General features: G+C 53.0%; 1 long non-coding RNA gene across 1 annotated transcript in view; it reads left to right on the top strand.

Annotated features, from left to right (window-relative positions):
* Window positions 1-18217, top strand: part of LOC130851297 (uncharacterized) — a 30863-nt gene that overhangs the window by 503 nt on the left and 12143 nt on the right. The window lies entirely within an intron of this gene.

The following is an 18217-nucleotide window of genomic DNA, read 5'->3' on the forward strand; positions in this document are numbered from 1 at the left end:
CAGTGGCTCAGAAGTGATTGGGGCAAAAGGAGTGTGTGTGCGTGTGTGCGTGTGTGCGTGTGCGTGCGTGTGTGTGTGTGTGTGTGTGTGTGTGTGTGTGTGTGTGTGTGTGTGTGTGTGTGTGTGTGTGTGTGTGTAGAAGCAAGCCTCAGTCCACAAGAGGGCACTCTGAGCTTTTTTGTTTTTACCTTGAAGAAATTTTAAATTTTTCTGTGGCTGCATTCCAAATCGAACTAAAACTTCTGTTTTTTGCTTTCTTTTTTAGTTTACATGAACTGATTTAGTAAACTTTAGAAATAAATTCACGTACATTTGTTCTTTTATCACTAATGATTTGATATTGTGACTTGTAGCGCTCAGCATGCTAGGAAGTGGGGTGGGGGGGTGGAGGCTGGAAGAAACACATGCCTTATGGTGTCCTGGTTCAACCACTGCTCAGCTGAGCGCCTGGACAAATTTCCCAAGAGCAGGACAGTGGTGAAGTTCCCATTGCAGCCTCACAGGATGTTACGAAATGGAGAAAATGGAAAGAAAAGCAACTCAAAGGTCAAGAACACAGTTCTCAAGCCCTCTTACCTCTCGTGCATGGCCTTCCACTTGACCTCATGCGGTGCTTGAGCCCACGCCCTGCGGGGGCAACTCTGGGTGGGAAGGAGGCGAATCCAGCTGTTAAACCATGACCTCAAGAACAGTATTTCCAGGAATCCCCATCTTAGCATCTAAGGGATTCCTGGGAAAACTGGACCGTGAGGACAAGGTGAGAGAGTGCCTTCAGCACCAAGGCCCTGCCATGTCCCTAAGGACCAGCTGGAGTTGTCTTCTGCATCCAGCCCCATCTGCAGAAGTCGGCGTGTCTGCCGTGTCTCGCAGGCTGTGGATGATTGCTCCAGGGGGAGTAGTGACTGGAACCTCAATTGCCCTGGAAAGTACCTTCCCTGTAGTCAAAGGCCATGTTGTCAACCAGAAACCATCTGGTAATGCCCCACTCCCTGCTTCAACTGCCATGGGTTGTGTGTATTCCTGAGTCTCCAGCCAGAGGGAGGGTTTTACTCTAAATCAACTGGGCAGATCTGGTTCCTTGTCTGTTTGGCAACTTCCTTGATGGTGACCTCCAGCAAGTCACTTAACCTCAGCCTTCCCCAACTGTAAAATGGGATGGTATAGGACCTACTGGATAAGGTGAGATAAATACAATTACGGTGGGGGCAGGGAGGAGAAGAGGAAGGAAGTTTATACGATTAATGGAAAATGTCTCCATCTGTCTTTGCTAAAAGTGACCCAAGATGTAAGGACAGGACCAGAGCAGGATTTATTATGTTCGCCTCCTGCTCCCCCAACCGCAGGTTCCAAAGTCACATGCGGTGGGTAAGAATACGGATCTGAAGGAGACAGATTAGGTTACAAGCCTGGCTCAACATAATCAGTGTGTGACCTTGGGCCAGTTGCTTAACTGAGCCTCGGTTTTCTTAATTGGAAAATGGGTCAATAACATCTACCTCCCAAGTGTGGTGGGAGGTTAAATAAAATTGTGCTTAGCCCAGTGATTTTCCTAGGCTGTTTCTTGCTCGTCTGAAGCCCCTCAGAGAGGTCAGATATTTGGGAGATGCCTGAACTAATTTAGGCAACAGCTCAAAGAGTGAAGAGACTGACTCAAAGCCCAGGACTTTTGTCTTTAGGGCTGACAGGGTTTTTAGGAATTGTACAATTCACAAATGATAAAGGGTTTCAGCTTTGAATCATTAACAGTAGCTCTCCAGGACATAGTGCTGAGAAGAATTCTGAAGCTGCATCTGAATGCGTCAAGAAAGGATGCCTTAGGGTTGGGAGGAGGGATAGTTAGGGAGTTTGGGATTGACACGTACACACTGCTGTATTTAAAATGGATAACCAACAAAGACCTACTGTATAACACAGGGAACTCTGCTCAATATTCTGTAACAACCTAAATGGGAAAAAAAATTGAAAAAGAATAGAAACATGTATATGTATACCTGAATCAATTTGCTGCACACCTGAAACTATCACAACATTATTAACAAACCATACTCCAATAAAAGAGAAAAAGTTTTTAAAAAATTACAAAAGAGAAAAAAAAAAAGAAGGGATGCCATGGGGTCAGAAAGGGAAAGCAGAGTCAGGGTGCTGGGTAATGGCCACCACTGAATGCTCCAACACCTCATTTTACAGATGGACCAACTGCAGTACGCAGAGGAGTCAGGCCTTGACCAGAATCACGAAGCAGGTAGTAGCACACGTTAGACGTGAGTTCAGGAACTTCCTCAGCTGACAGTATGGAGAATGGAAACACTCTTGTCCTTCCTGGTGCCCGCGAGCACCACTACCACTCACCGCTTCCAGGCGACGGCCGCAGAACAACTTCTCCCTTCCCGAGCTACAGTGCTTCATCTCAGACTCCCAACTGACCAGAGATGCAGCACTGCACCTCAGGCTGGGAGACAGGGCGCTGCGGTGTCTGACGGGGAGTCCGCCCTAGACAGGACAAGGCGCGTTAGAGGGGTCTCAGCTCCACCCCCCAGCTCCTGCCCCAGAAGCCACTGTAACTACCTCAGATGTGTTTCCTGTCCTCAGCCTGGCATTTGAAGCCTCCAGGACCAAGCGTCAATCTTTTTTTTAAAAACAGTTTTATTGAGATATAATTCACCCATTTAAATTGCACAATGAAATGGTTTTTAATACATTCACAAAGTGGTACAACCATTGCCACAATCAACTTTATTTATATTATTTTTGTGGCTGAGCTGTGCAGCATGTAGGATCTTAGTTCCCCGACCAGGGATTGAACCCGTGCCCACGGCAATGGAAATGCAGCGTCTTAACCACTGGCCTCCCAGGGAATTCCCTTCCACAATCAGTATTATACCATTTCATCATTCCAAAAGAACCCTCTTACTACTCAGCCCCTCCTACCCCCCCATCGCCCCTAGCCCTGGGCAGAGCTGTGTCTCTATAGAGCTGCCTATTCTAGGCATTTCAGTAAATGGACCCACACAATACGATGGCCTACCTTTTTGACCTCATGCCCCACCTTTATGCTTGGTGCGTCCCAGCTAATCGGCACATTCATGGTACTTTAAATTTTATATCATCAAACATTTGCCTCAGCCTCCTACCTGGCCTTCCTGCTTCTACTCCTACCGACTTCTCACCCATCCTTCTCCGCCATCCTCCCAGAGTGATTTCTCAAAAAGCAAATATGCCCATATTTCTCCAGGGTTTAAAATGGTGAAAGGTCTCCCTCTGGCTAAATTCTGAACCCCTGACAACAGGCTATAAGGCCTGCCCCAGCTGGCCCAGCTAGCTTTCTCCTCTTGGGCCCCTGCCCCCTTTTTCCATTCCTCCAGGGAGCCCTGTGCCCACCACCTCGGGGTCCCCAGGTCCCACGCTGCTCCCCCTTGCTCTCTTGCCCATCTCTCGTGGTGGGCTGAGTCTCTACTCAAACAGCCAGTTCTTCTGGGAAGCCCTCTCTGACTTCCTCAGACATCAGGACATCCTGGTCCACATTCTCATGCATCCTCGGCCCTCTTTCTAGTCCTTTACCACACTTGTGGTGGTAGATGCCTCATATGCATTGGCCGGGTGGCTGAATCGTATTCTTCAACTCCATTCTCTCCAGAACTCTTTGCATCTGGGTCTGACTAGGCTAGATCTCCAGTTCCCTGAGGACAGCACCCACATTTGGTAATGGTGGGATCCTTGGGGCTTATGGAGGCCGCTGTACATGGTGATGGGCCCCAGGGAGTGCCAGTTGGGGGATGATTGAATGGCCGGGTAGATAATTCATTTTCCTCTCAGGACCTGGCTTGGGTGGGAACCCCTGAGTGAGCAGGCAGAGCCCCACCTACACATCTCCTGCCCTGCCAAGATCTCAGGGTGACCCTCCTGCACTGCTGATGCACCCTGTGGTGGCCTTGATGACATCTACCTTCAGGAGCGTCTGAAGGGCGAAGGGGGCCGGCAGCCTTTTCTCGGGGCTGGGAGAGAGCAGAAAAACACACACACCTCCTTCGAATATTAGTGTCTCGTATGCCTCTGGCAGAAGTCTGAAATCAGGCCCCGCTCTGCAGAGTGTTTCTGTCTGATCGGCCACTCGGGGCAGGTCAGGCCCCCTGGCCCGCCGAGTGGGATAGCCCCTTCCTCAGGTACTCCCACCAAAGGACAGCCTCCTTCTAATATGGAAATCTCATGTAGGAATTTTTCCAAACTGCATTTGGCTGGGGAGCGAGTCCAACATCAGGATCCAGCTTGGAGGTCCTGCACAGCCCACAGCCTGTCTACTGCACTCTCGCACGGCTCCCACTAGCTCTGCAAGAAGAAATGCTCAGCCGGGCCAACATGGAGGTTTCAGTAAGAAGCCAGGGAGGGTCAACCTGAAAAAGTGATCATTTGCTGCTGGGAGGCAAGCTGATAAGGCCAGCTGTCTGCATTCCTTAGTGCAGGACTGTTTCCAAAGCTCTTTCACCTGACCATCTTTGGCTTCCTTGAATGCAGCACAGAGAGCCGGCAATTTTGCGGAGTATGTGGCCTGAGCACTAACTTTGGAAGACAGAGTGACTCAGGCTGTTCCCTGTGAATTCGCTTCCAGTCCTTCTGTTTCCCAGGGGAGAGAGGCTCAATTCAGTGCTATCCTGTCTCTGACACTTTTTGGGATCCTCCTTATTTCCCTCAGGGCCTTGCAAGCCATAGCACCAGGGGAAAGAGTCAGAGCACGGTTGCATTTTGACTCTCTATTCTTACCTTTATTATCTCCTAATTATGGACAGTATTTTAGTTTCCCATTTATATTTAGATATTAAAAATTACTCATCTTTAAAAAAACTCATCTTAAATTTTAAAATATTACAATTGTTGGCAGATATGGCGAAAATTAAAAAGGGGGCATCTGAGAGCCTGTCGTTTGAAAAACTGCCCCATGACATTTAATCTGCAGGACAGCTGTGTGGGGGTCAGGGGACCCTTATCACCACCACGTGGAGGGCCAGGAAGGGGAGGAGATGGTTGCAGGGTCACAGCCCGGCTTGAATCAGGGGAATTGGCGGCTATTTCCAGCACACCCCATTGGGCTCAGAATATTGCCGCAAAGATAGCAGCTCTCCTGGATGTAGAAACAGGAAGTGGGTGGGAGGCAGTCCCACGCTCCTGTGGGAAACTCTGACACAGGGACAGAGGTTGAGGCCTTTGACCAGGGGAGGGTATTTGCCTCTATATTCTCTAAGGCTATGGGCTGCCTAGTTCTGTTCCTTTGTCCCTAGAGAAATCATAGTGATGCTGATGGTAATAAGAACAGTCATTTCTTGAATGTTTTAATTGTGCTAATCCCCGTGCATCCCCAAGGCTCCGTGGGAAGGGGATTTTCCAAGGGCATGGAGCTAGGAACCCAGCTGGGATTCCTATCAGAACAGCCGCCTTAGGACCATAATTTTTAACCTCCGTGCTGCATGTCTCATCCCCTGACCAATTTACCAATCTGTCAGGGTTGGGGACAGGGTCTAACTATCTCACCTGTCCGTTCAGCAAATCAAACGCATCTTCTGTGTGCTGAGAGGAGCCAGGCCTGAATCTGATGTGGTCCTTACCCTGGAGGAGCGCAGTCAGGCTGGGGTGGAAGGACAATGCCCTTGGCAAGTTGAATAGGGGACAGATCCAAGTGCCATAAGAGAGAGCCCAGAAAGGACTGCCGAGGGCTTAGATTCCTTCTCCCTGGGGCAACTGGGAGGGCTTCCTGGAGGAGGAGGTGGTGCAGCTGGGCTGGGAGGAGGGCAGAGGTGCAGGAAAGGTGTCCTTCTGCTGGCTCTCTGGCCCCAAGAACTCTTCCCTTGAGTCTTGCATACTTGTTGGGAGGCAGACAGAGCTGGCCCTGATCCCTTTTCTCCTTCAAATGAGGCCTCTCTGAGAAGGAGGTCTATAGCTCTCCTGTTCCACTTACCCCATGAGAGGCTCCCTCTTGCTCTGGGTCCCCCAGTCAGGAGATGGGTCCCACTTGAGAGACCCAAGTGGTGTGATCCCTTCTTACAAGTGTTTTTTTTCTGTTGCTCCGTTTCCCCTTTGGTCAAAGCAGGCAGTTGAACAGGTAGCCTCACAATCTTACCTGGCAGAATCTTACCTGGAGCTGCCTGTCCACAGCCAGGGGTGCTGCTCCCGGAGGATGTGCTGTTTTTTCTTCCCTGTTCCCCACTGTCTTCAGGAAATGTCGCTTGGCCCCGGGGGAACCTCTGTCTTCTGTCGGGAAGCTCTGGGGAGGCTGGGAAGGAGAAAATAAACAGTGGCTGTCTGGATTTTCTCGCCAGGCCTGAGCAAGGAGACCTTCCTGGCTCCTTCCCTTATATGGCCAGGCCGCTCCGGGCTGGGAGCCTGCCCTCCGCGCCCCCACCCTCCACCGTCACTGAGGACTGGGGGCCACCGCTGGTCACCTGGGACTCTGGTGCTGCAGAGGCCAGGGCAGGGCTGAAGGTGGAGGGTGGGACTCAAGACATGTCACTGTGGTTGCCTGCACAAGCTGGCCAACTATCGTGGCCTCTGGGCTGCTTGGGGCGAGGCAGGTAGGGGAGGATTTCTATTGGGATAAGGAAGGGAGGGGGATAAGGGGAAGGGATCCATCTGGTCTTGACTTAACCCCCGACTCATGTTGTGACCCTGGCCAAGCCCTTTCCCTCTCCAGGTCCCTGTGTCAATTAAAAGGTAGGGAAAACACGGATTCATCCTCACGTTCAGCCCCACGAGGTGGGAGCTTTTGTATTCCCATTTTGCAGATGGGAAAACAGGCTTCAAGAGGCTAATTGGACCACAGCTATCCAGTTAAAAAATGGAGCAAGGCAGGATTTGAACTTGGGGCTGTCTGACCTCAGGGTCTGTGTTCTGAATGGGCTGATGGCGAAGGCTCCTCTTGGTGATAATATTCAACCACTCACATATACCATATGGAAAAGGGATTCAGCTAGAGATGCTCCCCTGGAAGACCAGGGGGCCCCAGTGCCCAATGACACAGCCCAAATGTGACTGTTCCGTTAAGCAATGAGGGCAGATTCTGTAAGTCATTCACTTCAGTGTCCTCAGCACCCCCACAGGGTTTGGTGCAGACTCAGGGCTCAGGAAAGGGGAGCTGTGGCATCACTGAATGAATGAACCTGACTGTCTGCATGACTCTGAATGGCATTCCTTTGCTTCCCTGGGCCTCAGTTTCCCCACCTGTCTTATGGAGCCCGTCCCTCACCCTGCCTGCTCCATGAACAGCTGGTAAGTGTAGGAAGAATGTGATGGATGATAAAAGCAGCTGCTACGGTGTCTAGAGCTTCACTGTGTTCCAAACACTGTGCGTCCGAGCACCTCTCCCAACTCCCAGGCACATCCTGAGGATTAAACAAAACAATGGATGAGAAAGCACAGAGATGCCACCTTTATGATGGTGCTGTCTTTCTGTTCACAAATCGCTTCTTCCCTCTACAGTGCCCACCTGCGTCTCAGCCCCAGGCCGTTGTCTCCCGAGCTGACCAGGTCCCGCTCAGCCCAGCTGTGGGACGGAGTGTTGGGGGGTAGATCTGCTCAGGGCCTGGGCTCTGGGCTCTGGCAGCAGTGACCGTGGGAGAGGCTGCCGGAGGGGAGGGAGGGAGGGGAGGTGGGGCTGGTTTGCTGGGAACAGCTCAGAAATGAGCCTCGCATAAGCACGAACATCCTGTGTGCTCTTGAGCTAGCCCTGGAACCTCCCTCATTCCATCCATCATCATGGCATTCTCTCGGACCCCAGCTCCCTTCCTGGGGCCCAGGGGCGGGGTGAGGGGGCCTCCGAGGGCCTGTCAGTGTAGCCGAGAGACCGCAGCTGGCAGCTCTGCAGGCCTGCTCAGTGTTGCAGCAGACAGCCCGGGGGAGGAGGTGCCTGCAGCCCTCCTAATCCAATTTGTTTGGACCCAGTCTATGAGGCTCATTTGCTAGTGAATGAGGGCCAGGTGTGTGCATTGTGCTGGGGCGCACGTTTGCACACACGTGTGGGGTGTTCAGAGGTTAACAGGTGTTCTGTGTTATACAAGCCAGGCCTGGGCTGTGCCCAGTGTCTTTGGCGCGTCGGCTCTTTGTTGAAATCCTGCCTCCTCTGCTTACTTCCAAATCTTCCTCCTCTTTTTCCACCCTTGTGCGATCTGATGCCAGAACCCCCCTCTGCACTTGACTGTCTGCACGGCTCTGAGTGGCGTTCCTTCGCCTCCCTGGGCCTCAGTTTCCCCACCTGTCTTATGGAGCCCGTCCCTCACCCTGCCTGCTCCACGAACAACTGGTAAGTGTGGGAAGAATGTGATGGACGGTGAAAGCAGCTGCTACGGTGTCTAGAGCTTCACCGTGTCCCAAGCACTGTGTGACCGAGCACATACCTGACCCTCTCAAAGCCCCAAGAGCTGGTTCTGTTATCAGAGGCTGACGCAGCCGCAGGTCTACCTGTTTCTAGAGTCCAACTCCATTTACTCCTTTCCAGGGAAGGTTACCATCATCCTCCACAGCTCCCTCAAGTCCTTTGTTCTCAGCACGCGGGCTTTGCGTTGCTGGTTTGTAGGGTGCGTAGGGTGGGGTGGATTCTTGGCTCCTGGTGGGTTTCTGTTCTTTGGTTCCATTTCTTTTCGCCTACAACCCCAACCCAACAGCCCCGACTTGCCCGCACCCCATCAGTCAGCAGGGTCTTCCTTTAACACTTCCTGTTCTGAGGCCCGGTTTCTTGGTCATTCTGAGGGTTGGCATGGGGAGGGGAGAGTGTGGGTGCCGATGAGTGAAGGTGGGGCGGCACTCGCTGTTCTGTGTCCAGGGCCGCTGCTGCCTGCCCTCCTTGGGTCCTCAGGAGGCCCCTCTCTGGCATGTCTGTTCCTTCAGGGTCAGTGTTGAAAGGGTGGCTCCCACCAGCCAGAGCCCATACCTGAAAGGAACAAGGATACCCCCTATCAGAGGATGCTGGGGTGCCCTGTGGCCAGAGCCCTGGCTTTTGTGGGCCCTGATTGGGTTGCCAGGCTCCAAGGGATTGAGAATGAGCCTGGCCTGCTGCCGGGTCCTCAGAAGCCTCAGGCTGAGCCTGCTGAGATTTTCCAGGCCTCAAAAAGCCTGTCCTTCATCCCCTAGGCTGCCATCATCTCTGCTATGCTTGCCTGGCTTTCAAAGGAGGTCTTCTGAGCAGCTCTAAGCTCCAAGAGCAAGAGGGGCTGCCTTCCCTTTCCAGCGCACCAAGACCCCATCAGCAAAAGAACCGGTCTGGAAGGAAGTTTCCCAGAGGCCCTGCTGACCGATGGCCCCCACCTCTAGCCTCACGCATGGAAACAGAGCCATTTAGGGGTAGATGGACATCTGGGGTGAACACAGTGGCCAAGACTGAAGGGACAGCCCCGGGGCCACCTGTGACCACTTCCAGCTGCACAAGGCTTTCAGCCTGCAAAATGCTCCCTCCCGTAATTTAAGGAACACTCAAAACCACTGCCAGAGATGGGAACGACTTCCTTGCTTACTGAATTCAAAGAGGCTCTGCAGTGTACCCGGGTCAACCCCTGGTGAGTGTCAGAGGCCAGCCTGAACCCCGGGCTGCTCACGTTCAACCCAGCTGTCTCCTGGGCTTGGGAGCAGTTGGCTGAATGACCACAACACAAAGCTCACATCGTCACAAACATTGCAAAAGCCCCTGTGCCCTCTCCTGGCCTTGCTCGTTTCCAAGAAATAGGAGAGGCTGGGAATAGGCCCCATCTGCGAGCCAGATGGCACTGCTGTGGGCGACGGCTGAGGCCAGGGCGCCATGCGCGCACCCCCGCCCACGCCCAGGCCAGTCTTTTCTGGAGGGGCTTCTTTGCCCACAGCTCCCCTTCCCCAGCGCCCTCACCCACGTGCATGTCCTATAGCTTGTGTTCTTCTTGGGCTCCAGGGCCCTAGGACTTCCAGCATATGTTTGGGAAGAATTGAGAAGACACTGGCCCTGGAGTCTGGCAGACCTGTGTTTGAATCTTCCCCTGTGCACTTTCTAGCTGTGTGATCTTGAGCTGGTGGCTTCCCCTCTCTCAACCTTGGCTTGTTTATGAAGGTCAAATGAGGTAGATGCCAAGTGCAAGCCCAGTTGCTGGCATATTGTAAGCCCCCAATGAATGACTGACTGCAGCTTCCATTATGAGCCTCGGGCAGAGAGCACAGGGCTGGGCCCACAGCGAGGCACAGGGATGGGAGCACGAGAAGCAGGAAGGATGAGGCACAGGGATGGGAGCACGAGAAGCAGGAAGCCCAAGAGGCATCTAGGGAAGATGTGGAAGCTGGGGTGGGAGCTGCCTTATGGGGCCCCTTTCCTTGTCTCCTCTGTTGTGCGGCTTCTTGGGCCTCTGTTCCCAGAGCGACCTCCCAACCCCCTTTACAACCCAGCTGAGTTCACCAGCCTCACACGCTCCCCACTTCCTCCCCAGGGAAAGTTGCTGCCGGGGACTTTTGAGCAAGCCCTGGGAACGCAGTCTGAGGCTGACACAAGATGATGCAGGAGAAAGGGAAGAGAGGGAAAGAAAAGGGGCCCAGACCCAAGGCCTACAATCCCAAGCCCAGCCTCGAGTAGCTCGGGCTCTGGGCAGATCAGGGGTAGAGACCAGGATCCCCAAGACTCCCCATCACCCTGAACTTCCAGTAGGAACAGACTGGGAGAACAGTGACAGTGGTAACAGCTGCTACCTGCCCAGCTTACAGTGGGAAACACTGTGATCATGACCGTGGCCAGCACATGTTACAGCTAACACACTGGGTGCCTTTGATGTGCTCCACGCTTGCTGAGTGCTTTATTTTACGTGGGTTTTCTCATCTTGTCCTCATAATCACTTATGAGTTAGGTACCACGCTTATCCCTGTTGTGCAGATGAGGAAACTGAGTTTCAGCAGTCCCTCGGGGTCACACAGTTGGTACGCGTCAGGGTCAGGATTGGCTCCGGGGAGCCCAACATGCATTTTTCAGGCTCCCCTGTAAGACCAGACTATTTATGGCACCCTCTCTACAGAGTGACAGCTGGAGTCAGTGTCTCATGACATTCTGTCAAGTGTATATTCTGGAAAGGGAGCTGTGAACAGAGAGAGCATTTTCAACATAAGTGGAGGCTGTGTGGGCCCCGGCAATGTGTGTCTCCAGAAGCAAGGGACTCCTCACAGCCTCGCTCTTTCCCACAGCGTTTTCCCCTGGCATGCTGTCTGAAGAAAACACCATGACAAAGGAGTTCTGCCTTCGGTCCTGTCTACTTCGCAACGAACTGAGACCCCCAAGGGTTCCAGTTTGCTGGGCTGGGTGACACTTTCTGGGTAATACAAATGTTGGTTTCTTCTGGAAGGTGTTGGGTGGGAAGAGCAGCAGCTTAGGTCCCAGGTCTCCTGTAGGCATGCTGTGTGATTGTAGACAAGTGCCTTCCCCTCTCTGGGCCTCACTGTGACCCGTTGGGAGAGCACGGAACTCCGTGGTGTCCCCAGTCCTCCTGGGGTCAGATAAAGGGGGATGGCCTGACTCCACCCCACCCCCCGGCGTGAAGCAATGCATAGGTCTCCATGGAGTGAAAGGCATGGGGCATCAAGCGGGGAGAGGAGCTCCCCCGCTGCCTCTCATTCCCCTCGCTCCCATCTCACCCTCACTGCTCAGCCGGAGGCAGGCCCCAAGGGCCTGGACCTCAGGATGTTCTGCCGCAGGATGTGAAGTCTCAGGGCGTTAGCACTGGAGGCACCCTGGTTGTGTTCCCATTGTTCAGATGAGGAAACTGAGGTGTGGAGAGGAGAGGCAACAGGCCCAACGTGATGCAGTCAGAGGCCCAGCTGGGACTGACCCCTTCCACCCACTGAAGGGTCCTCATCGGTCAGATCTTAACAAAGGGGCCCTGGGAGGACGGCGGGAGAGAGGAGGGCCTTTAAGTTCCTTTGGCTTTGAAGATGGAATAATCATGACTTCCTTTTCTAAATATCTTTTGGCCCTTCCTAGAACCAGATGGCGGATGTTTGGAATTTATGTTGTAAATAGTGTTTAAGAAGGGAGTGGGGGTGCAGATGTGTTACTTTCTCCAACCACCAAAAACAAGATCTGAGGGAGGGCAGTGGGGGAGGGGAGCTGACTGTGAGGAGATCTGGGGAGAAGGAAGAAGTGAGGGGGAAGGAAGAGGGGAAGAAAGAAGAAAGGAAGAGAGATTGATGGAGTGAGAGTGAGGACAAGACAGAGGCAGAGAAATGAGGAGGCAGGGAAGAGACAGCAGTGGGCGCAGAGGCAGGAAGACAGAGGGAAGGTGGGCAAGGGAGATGGGGAGGGGGCTCCCTGGGTGCAGGCGCAGACAGGCTGCATCTTGAGTTCAGGAGCAAACCCTTGAGTTTTCTAAAAATAGCTCAGCCTTTCCCCCAGTGGGGCTGGCAGCAGGGACCGAGGGAGGCACGCCAGCCCTTTTATGGTAAGAAAAATCCAGATCCTCCAGGGGAGCTGGGCTGGAGCCTGTAGATCTGGATGAAGCCCAGTGCTGGGGTCTGGGGTAGGACAGGGCTGGATGGAGGTTGTGACTTGGTGGGGTTTCCTGGCCTGGGTAGCTCCACCCTCTGTGAAGAAAGGGCTGAGGTGGCCTCCCTGGAAAACCCTGGGGTCCTGGGGTGTAAGGGCTCTCAGAGACATCTGGTCCACCCCATCTCCCTGTTTGATAGAAGAAACTGAGTCCCAGAGAGGGGCGGAGATTGTGGGCTCCTCATGTAGGGGTTTGAAGTATCAAGGTAAGTCAGTGCCTAGGTCCGCATGAGGATGGCTTACATGCCTATTATTCTGGAAGCCAGTGTTGTCTGTGGAGAGAGCACTGGTCTGAGTGTTAAGAGACCTAAGGCACACTTGGAGTTTACATGTGGCTTGCTGTGTGACCTTGAGCAATCTGCAGAACCTCTCTGGTTTCAGATCCCTCACTGGAGTGATCATAAGGGTCTTCCCAGCTTTTTGCCTCTCTGGGAATTCCAAGGCTGGAAAGCAAAGCTGGGGCATAGAGGATGCTGCTTCTAGGCAGAGAGGAATCTGCACGCTGCTCTTTCTTCCTGTGCCTGGCCTACTTCCTGTACTGAAGCAAAAGCTAAGATGGATTGAGAAAGAGAGAGCAGGAGACTGAGGCAGAGCATGGATGAAATCTCTGACTCTCCAATCTGGTTGAGTCCAGCCTCTCACTGGGCACACTGAGGCCAGAGACGACCTCATCTCAGGTCATGTTCAAGATCATCTGCAGCGGCAGAGCCAGGAAAAGAACCAAGGGCTTCCCCTCCCAGCCTTGGGCTCTTTCCTCTGTAGGAGGCCTCCCATCTGCAGCAGCTGACAACTTTGGGGACCATGTCTGGCCAGAAAAAACACCTTCCTGGGCAGAGCTGCCAGAACTGAAGATATGCCGTCATCCTCTGACTACCTCTTGGAGACAGTTATGTCCTTGTAGGGCACCTACCTCTTCCCTGTCCCCTTCCTTTGGCTGCGAAGACCGTACCATAGTCTCCATCTCTGGCTAGAAGGCAGAGAAGAAGCAAAGAAGGATGCACAGGGCTGGGTGGTCACTCTGGCAGTTTGATCTTGGGCAAGTCTCGCCCCATTGTTGGCCTCAGGTCCTGCATCTATAACATGAGGAGATCGCTTTGATGCTCTTGAAGGTCCCTTTCAGCTCTAACAGGACCATGATGCTATGAGTTTAGGATTCAAACCAGGAGTGTTTATTAAGCATTTACCAGGATCACCAGGGTGAATGAGATGGATTTATGAGGGTGAGTCAAAAATTATCCACACTCTGGTTATATTATTACCTCTATAAATTCTATATTCAGAGTGTGGATAATTTTTGACTCACCCTCATAGTAGTACTCTGTAGCTCTATGGGCCATTAAGGCCGGGATACAGTGCCCAAGGCTCTTGGAAGCTCCGATCCTGATACCCTCTGTCTATTCTGGGAGCTTTGGCTGACTCTCTGACCCCAGCCTGAACCCAGAGCTAACGTAACTCTGGTCTCGAGGGTCCAGGAATGCCTGCCTGTCTGGTCGATGGTCATGCCCACCGCCCACGACCTTGCTCAGGCTCGTTATCCCCTTGACTTTGCCCTCCCCTCCACCCTTTCCCATGTGGTGTCTACCTCCCCAGGCCCATCTGGATCCCTTCTGCTCCACACCCCCATCTCTCCACACTCATCTTCCTGTGATTCTGCCCAATGAGGACACTTGCTTTGGTCTCCCAGCCTCCTGTGACAGCCCCTCCCACTGCTGGGGGAAAGGAGGGGCAGGAAAGAAAGGGGGACAAAGATAAAGCATCTTGTTCTAAATTGGAAGCTTCCCTGTGACTCTCCTGGAATTTCCATGCAGACTCTGTGGGACGTGTGAACAGGGCTCCCCAGGACACTGGCCCCCTCTGCCTCATTCCTGCTGGGCGGAATGTTCCCCCTGGGATCTGGTCTCACAACCAGGCTCCAGGTCTCCCTGGTCAGGCCTGGTGCTCCCTGGGAAGGGCAGAGGGCCACAGTGGGGTGGAAGGAAGTGGGAGGGAGGGAGGTCCCTAGAGGCCCCTGTGTGAAGTCAGGGCAGAACTGATGTCATGCCTAGCTGGGAATCTGACATCCAGGCAGCCAGGGGCTCAGCCCTGCAAGATTGTCCCAGGGCAACTAGGGATGTGATGTGAAGTTCCAGGCTGGTGGTGGAAAAGGCCGTGAGGCCCAACCTCCTCTAATGCTGAACTTCTCTCTGGAGTGTCCCTGCTGAGCTTGCATACCTCTGGTGATTGGAAGCTCACTGCTTCCCAATCACCTCATCTCTCTTTGGACAGACTATCGAAGACTCCTTCCTAATATCCTGCTGACACTTGCCTCTCTGGGGCTGCATGCCCTGTCCTTTGGGGCTACAAAGAACAAGTTCCTGATCCCCAGAAAGCTATTCAAATCCTAAGGATGATGACTGTAACCTGCAGGCTTCCTACTCCTCCTAATTTCACCCCCAGGTCTCCTGTCCAATTATTTGACATCTCAGAGTCAACAACGCCCAAATTCCCTGGTCTCTCTTCTGCACTGAGGCTCTTGGCCTGATGGTCTTTTGGGGGAGGGTACAAATCTCTCTCCCAGAGACAGATACCAAGGAGCACTTCTTCCATCTTCTAGGGCTTTGGTTTCTGGCAGTCAAAGCCACTCCATGACCAGGACTTCCCTACTTTGCCAGCCTCAAACCTTACAGGGCTTCTTGACCTTCTCTCAGTTCCGGCCAAATGGTCTTGTTTGCTGTTTTCCTGAAAGAGTCTTTCCAGCCCTGGCTCCCTACCCTTGTACACAGAACTCTCCACCTGGAATGCCTTCTCCTCTCGTCTCTATCCAAAGGGTGCCGCTGCTCCTCTGACCACCCCTACCCCCGATTTTCCCTCCCTGAGAGTGTGGGCATCCCCCGCCACACATGGGATGACCGGAGCTGTCCTCCTTCCATCCCGGACCATGGAGCGTCTCAGCCTGAAGGACCCAGAGGGACAGATGAGCTTAGTTCTGTGTTGGCTGTAGAGCCAGGGCCAGAGTCTTAGCCGGTTTCTTTCCCTTTCTCCCCATCTTGTTCAGCTTATCTCGGATGCCATCGGACTCAGTGGAGTTGTTGGATCACACGCCTGAGGTCCAGCAGGCTCCAAGCAGACTGACTAGCGGCCTCTGAGCCCAGCGGCCCAGCCAGGGTGGTGGTGTGGCCACTGTGGATGGCCTTCCCAGCCAGTAGCCTCCCTCTGAACACGTCATCCCAACCCTGGTTCCCTGAAGGAGAGGGGTATGGGGCAGAAGCTAGTGGCAGCTAAGCAGTGTCCCTGTCAAGCTGGCAGGGTCCAGTGTGTTTTCCATTTCCCTTGGAGCATGGCTTGGGTCAGAGGAGTATCTTAGAGGCGGTGACCTAGGCTTGTGGCTGGTATTGGCTCTCAGGGATGTGCAAGAATGAGGCTGCTTCTTCCAGACTTGACTAGCTGACTGCCCCTTCCTCAAATAACTGATCAGCTGTGCCAGTCAAGGACAGCTGAGGACTGAACAGCCCCCCAGGGGTACACAGCTCACAGTAAGGTGTGCTCACTGGTGATAATTGTCTGCATTTTTGTCTCTGAGCAGGCATGGGGATGGGAGCGGGGGGCTCTGTTTATATCTTATCGTAACAATGCCTAATCTAGAAGGAGGCATCATGCTTCAAATGGCCCCCTTCCTAAATGCCACGAGTTTTCCTATTAGGCAGGTAGAACCAGAAGTAGCTTTTGCTCACAGACTCATGGGGGCAGTGCTAGAGTGTATATGCATGGGTTCTGGAGTCAGCCAGATCTGGATCTGAGCCTCAGCTGAGCCTCTTACAAGCTGTGTGATCTTGGGCAAATGACTAAACCTCTCTGAGCCTCTGAGTTCCCAAAGGGGTAATGGTATTTATCTCAGAGACTGCTAGGTGGAGGGTTGGCTACTTGGGAAGGCTTGATATATGGTGATTGTTATTTCTGAAGGAATAAGGGCAGCTTTTCCCCCTAGGTGGAAGGTAGAGTTGGGGCACAGTACGGCACCTCCTCCGCACAAAGAAACTGCCTTTTGTCATCCCATTTTGGCAGTTATTTTTTTTAATTGAGTCCTTACGATGTGTCAGTCACTGTTCTAATCCAGACAACTCAATAATCTAACGAGGCAGGTATTCTTATCACACCCAAGGTCACACAGCTGTTAGGAGGCAGATCTGGGATTCAAACCTCTGGCACCTTTACCGGCCAGCCTGCTGCATCTTAGCCCCACTCTGACCTGCCTGGTCCCCTCATCACCTGGGCACTGGGATTCATGCGGCCCACACTGGAAGGGCCGCTGGCTCCACAGTCAGCCTCTGTTTTCTCATCCAAACAAAAAGGGGGCCGATGAGTGGGTGATCCACGGGCCGCGAGAGTGGGTGACGCATGCTGTGCATTCCTGTTTTGAATTGGAGAAAAGGTTTCTGGTGGTGAAGCATTGTCGCCAGCAAGCCTCTTTTGCAAGAGGAGAAGGGGCCGGCCTCTGCAGGCTCTCACCATGTGTGGTGAAGCCCCACGGGACCCGGGCTGTCTAGACAGGCCGTTAGGATGTGGCAGACACCGTGGGCTCTTTCCCCTGAATTCCTGCAGACCGTGGCAGGCAACCTCTTATTGGCCCGTGGCCACTGCATACTGTTGGGCTGGGGGAGGGCCATGTGGGCTGTGCCCACCCTCCCCCCAGGACCTGCAGGCTCCCCTGCAACTTGGTGCATGTAGGGAAAATTTCTAGATACCCGTGTGGACAGTAGCATTGCAGCATTTCTGTTTCTTCCTTACGTTCTTAATTATGCAAATTCAATAAGAACAGAATAAAGTGTGTAACATATATACTTCAAAAATTCAGATAATTTCAAGTGTTGTCAAGGAGGGGAATGCTCACGTACTGCTGGTAGAGGTTATGACATGGTTTGGCCACTTTGGCAAATAATCCGGTGCTTTCCTGTGAAGTTGACAGGCAAGCGTGTCCGAACGTAGCAATCCCTCTCTAGATAGGAACCCCAGGGAAACTCTGGCTCATGTGCCCCAGGAGACGTGGACAAAAATGGCCATAATAACCACAACTGGAAAGAATCTTCCTCACGATTCTTTGCTTGACCCCACAGCCCTGAGCCCCAGCGACTGTCTAGTTGGGAAGTCGCTGTGGAGGCAGGGCCCAGGCATCCTCTGGAGGTGAGGACTTCAGAGGCCCCTCCCCCAACCCCAGGGCTCACACGGGGAATCAGACACAGCCTGAAGGGTCAGTGGTGGCACCAGGCCTGGAACTTTGTATTCCTCAGGGCTATGTATGTCAGCTCTTCTCTGGAACAGGCCAGCCTGGGAAAGGGCTGATTTTGCCCAAAAAGCTGCCTTGCGGTTCCTAGGGACCAGCGGCAAGCAAACTCCTTTCTGTCCTGGGCAGTAGCGGGGCTCAAGGAAGAGCAATGGCTTTGGAACTAGAAGACTTGGGTTTAAGCTCTGCTGTGGTCACCCGCTAAGCCTTGGTCTCCTCTACAAAATGGGGTTCCTTGTCATTGTGCTCAGAAGTGTCCTGGAGGGCAGGCTAAAAGCATGCATTTTGCGGACTGGGTTCAAACCCCCTCTGCTACTTCCTAGCCCTGTGACCTTGGGTAAGCTCCAGTGGTTTCTTTCCCTATAAATTAGGATGATGGAATGATGCTGATTCCTGCCTCAGGGTAATCCTGGGAAGATTAAATGATAATGCAAGAGATTCAG

Source organism: Hippopotamus amphibius, chromosome 1 (genome assembly GCF_030028045.1).
Source record: "Hippopotamus amphibius kiboko isolate mHipAmp2 chromosome 1, mHipAmp2.hap2, whole genome shotgun sequence".
Taxonomy (NCBI): domain Eukaryota; kingdom Metazoa; phylum Chordata; class Mammalia; order Artiodactyla; family Hippopotamidae; genus Hippopotamus; species Hippopotamus amphibius.